At 39.6% G+C, this 3569-nt stretch overlaps 1 protein-coding gene and 1 long non-coding RNA gene across 2 annotated transcripts in view; one reads left to right on the top strand and one right to left on the bottom strand.

The window, feature by feature from the left end:
• Nucleotides 1-3569, bottom strand: part of SNX9 (sorting nexin 9) — a 290347-nt gene that overhangs the window by 239555 nt on the left and 47223 nt on the right. The window lies entirely within an intron of this gene.
• LOC105536938 overlaps nucleotides 2681-3569 on the top strand; it is a 9673-nt gene continuing 8784 nt past the window's right edge. Inside the window, exon 1 of the long non-coding RNA XR_001005645.1 lies at nucleotides 2681-2708. This is a non-coding gene — a long non-coding RNA (uncharacterized LOC105536938). The remainder of the gene's footprint in view (nucleotides 2709-3569) is intronic.

Here is a 3569-nt window from a genome sequence, read left to right as displayed (position 1 = left end):
GCCCAGCTGATTTTTGCATTTTTAGTAGAGATGAGGTTTCACCATGTTGGCCAGGCTGGTCTCGAACTCCTGACCTCAAGTGATCCACCCGCCTCAGCCTCCCAAAGTGCTGGGATTACAGGCGTGAGCCACCGCGCCCGGCCCTATTAATTTTTTAAGTGCACAGTAGAGCATTAACTACAGGCACTGCGTTGTACAGCAGACCTCTAGAACTTATTTATCTAGTATAACTGAAACTATATTAATTGAATAACAATTTCCTATTTCCCCTCCCTCCCTCCAGACCCCAGCAACCACCGTTCTGCTTTTTGTTTCTATGAATTTGACTATTTTAGATACCTCCTTTAAGTAGAATCATGCAGCATTTGTCTTTCTATGTCTGGCTTATTTCACTTGGCATCATGTTTCCAAGGCTCATCCATGTTGTCTCACATTGCAGGATTTCCTTCTTTTCTAAGGCAGAATAGTATTCCACTTATGTACACACCACATTTTCTTTAGTCATTCATTTGTTGTACATTTAGGTTGTTTCCACATCTTGGCTATTGGGAATGGTGCTGCAGTGAACATGGGAATGCCAATATTTGAGATTCGGATTTTAATTTTTTTGGATAAAGACCAAATTGCTAGATTATATAGTAGTTCTAGTTTTAATTTTTTGCAAACCTCCTGATATGGTTTGGCTCTGTGTCCCCACCCAAGTCTCATCTTGAATTGTACTCCCATCATTCCCACGTGTTGTGGGAGGGACCCAGTGGGAGATAATTTGAATAATGGGGGTGGCTTTCCCCATACTGTTCTCATGGTAATGAATACGTCTCGTAAGATCTGATGGGTTTATGAGGCGTTTCTACTTTAGCATCTTCCTCATTTTCCCTTGCCACCGCCATGTAAGAAGTGCCTTTCATCTCCCACCGTGATTCTGAGCCTCCCCCCAGCCATGTGGAACTGTAAGTCCAATGAAACCTCTTTTTCTTCCCAGCCTCGGGTATGTCTTTATCAGAAGTGTGAAAATGGACTAATACACCTCCATACTGTGTTCCATAGTGGCTGCACCATTTTGTATTCCTGCCAACAGCACACAAAACTTCCAATTTCTTCACATCCTCTCCAACACTTACTATCTTTTTTTAAAAAAATAGTCATTCTAACAGGTGTGAAGTGCTATCTCATTGTGGTTTTGATTTGCATTTCCCTGATGATTAGTGGCATTGAACATCTTTCCATATGCCTGTTAGCCATTTGCTTGTCTTCCTTGGAGAAATGTCTATTCAAGTCCTTTGCCTATTTTTAAATTGCGTTATTAGGGTTTTCTTTTTTCTGTTGAGTTGTAGAAGTCTCTTATATGTTTTGGATATTAATCCTTTATCAGATATATGGTTTGCAAACATTTTCTCCCATTCAACAGGTTGTCTCTTCACTCTGTTGATTATTTTCTTTGCTGTGCAGAAGCTTTCTAGTTGGATGTTTTCTCACTTGTCTATGTTTGTGTTTGTTGCCATATCCATGAAATCATTGCTAAGACCATGTCATAAAACTTTTCCTCTCTCTTTCTTCTAGGAGTTTTACAGTTTTGGGTTTTACATTTAAGTTTTTAATCCATTTGAGTTGATTTTTGTGTATGGTGTAAGATAAGGATACAATTTGCATGTGGATATCCAGTTTTACAAAACACCATTTGTTATAGAGACTATTCTTTCTCCATTGTGGATTCTTGGCACCCTCATTGACTATCAGTTGACTGCATATGGATGGGTTTATTTCTGGTCTTTTGGTCAACATGTCTGTGTTTATGCCAATACCATACTGTTTTAATTATCAGAACTTTGTAATGCATTTTGCAATTAGGAAGTGCGACGTCTCCAGCTAACACAGCTGGAGTTCTTTTTCAAGATTGATTGGGGTATTCAGGGTCTTTTGTATTTCCACATGAATTTTACATTTTTTTTCTATTTTTGTAGAAAATGCATTGGAATTTTGATAGGGATTACATTAAATTTATAGATCATTGTGGGTAGTTATGGACATTTTGAAAATGGTAACTCTTTCAATCCATGGACATGGGTTGTCTTTCCATTTATTTGTGCCTACTATAATTTCTCTCATTAATGTTTTGTAGTTTTCAGTGTACAAGTCTTCCACCTTCTTAGTTAAGTTTATTCCCAAGTATTTTATTCTTTTTGATGTTATAGTAAGTGGAATTTTTTTCCCCTAGTTTCCTTTTTTGGCCATATCAGTTCTTCTACTCTTCATCTTAGTAGGAGTTAGTGCCTTGGTAGGGTGGCTCATGCCTGTAATCCCAGTACTTTGGGAAGCCGAGGCAGATGGATCACCTGAGGTTAGGAGTTTGAGACCAGCCTGGCCAACATGGTGAAACCCCGTCTTTACTAAAAATACAAAAATTAGCTAGGCCTGGTGGCTATAGTCCCAGCTACTCTGGAGGCGGAGGCAGGAGGTGGCAGAGGTTGCAGTAGCCAAGAGCACGCCACTGCACTTCAGCCTGGGTGACACAGCAAGACTCTGTTTCAAAAAAAAAAAAAAGCACAATTGCCACTACTGACTGTAATACAGTAATTACTCCCATTACTTCAGCATATACTCTATGTGAGGTCAGTGCCAAGCCCTTTACATGTAATATCTTACTTAATTATCAAAATGATTCCATGAGGTAGGTTTCCTCATCCCGTTTTATAGATGAGGAAACTGAGGCCCACAAAAGGTAAGTAATTTTCCCAAGGTCTCAGACTAGTAAGTTTCAAACCTAAGAGTCAAACCAGACCCTGACTGCACCCCATCACCCATCTCCCCGAACTCTCTCCCCATCTAACCATGGGAACAGCAGGTATGCATGGGATAGAGACCTCTTCATCTGACGGTTTCACGGAATCAATATACAAGTTCCCTCGGGGTTGTGAAATCTAATTTAGAATCCAAAGGTAATGGACTATATAAAATTCACTGCTTGACATGAATTCTCTTGTGAGTTTTATTTAACCTCTTTGTACTTTAGATTCTCTGTGAGGCTGTGACAGAGATTTTCCGCTACCTACTTCCTCAGGATGTAAGAAGATAATTGAGATAATGTCTCTGAAAGCATTTTTCAATATTGAGAGGAAAAATACTATGGAGAGCCATGCTATTGTTATGTGATTTTAGTAACTCTTTTCAACTCTTAGGATATTGATATGATAATGAAACATATTAATTTATTGAAAATATTCCACACAGCTCCTTAAACTCTCAGGAGAAAAGACTCTTTGAAAATGAAAATGAGAAATCAGATAAATTATCAGCTATAGATAAAATATTCTTTTTTTTTTTTTTTGATACAGAGTCTCGCTCTGTTGCCCAGGCTGGAGTGCAGTGGTGTGATCTCGGCTCACTGCAACCTCCACCTCCCAAGTTCAAGTGATTCTCTTGCCTCAATCCCTCGAGTAGCTGGGACTACAGGTGCACACCACCATGCCCTGCTAATTTTTTTTTTTTTTTTTTTTGAGACAGAGTCCCGCTCTGTCGCCCAGGCTGGAGTACAGTGGCACGATCTCCGCTCACTGCAAGCTCTGCCTCCC

The sequence above is a fragment of the Mandrillus leucophaeus genome, unplaced genomic scaffold (assembly GCF_000951045.1).
Source record: "Mandrillus leucophaeus isolate KB7577 unplaced genomic scaffold, Mleu.le_1.0 Scaffold166, whole genome shotgun sequence".
Taxonomy (NCBI): Eukaryota; Metazoa; Chordata; class Mammalia; order Primates; family Cercopithecidae; genus Mandrillus; species Mandrillus leucophaeus.
The sequence above is the reverse complement of the archived record's forward strand: the minus strand, read 5'-3'. Positions and strand labels throughout refer to the sequence as shown.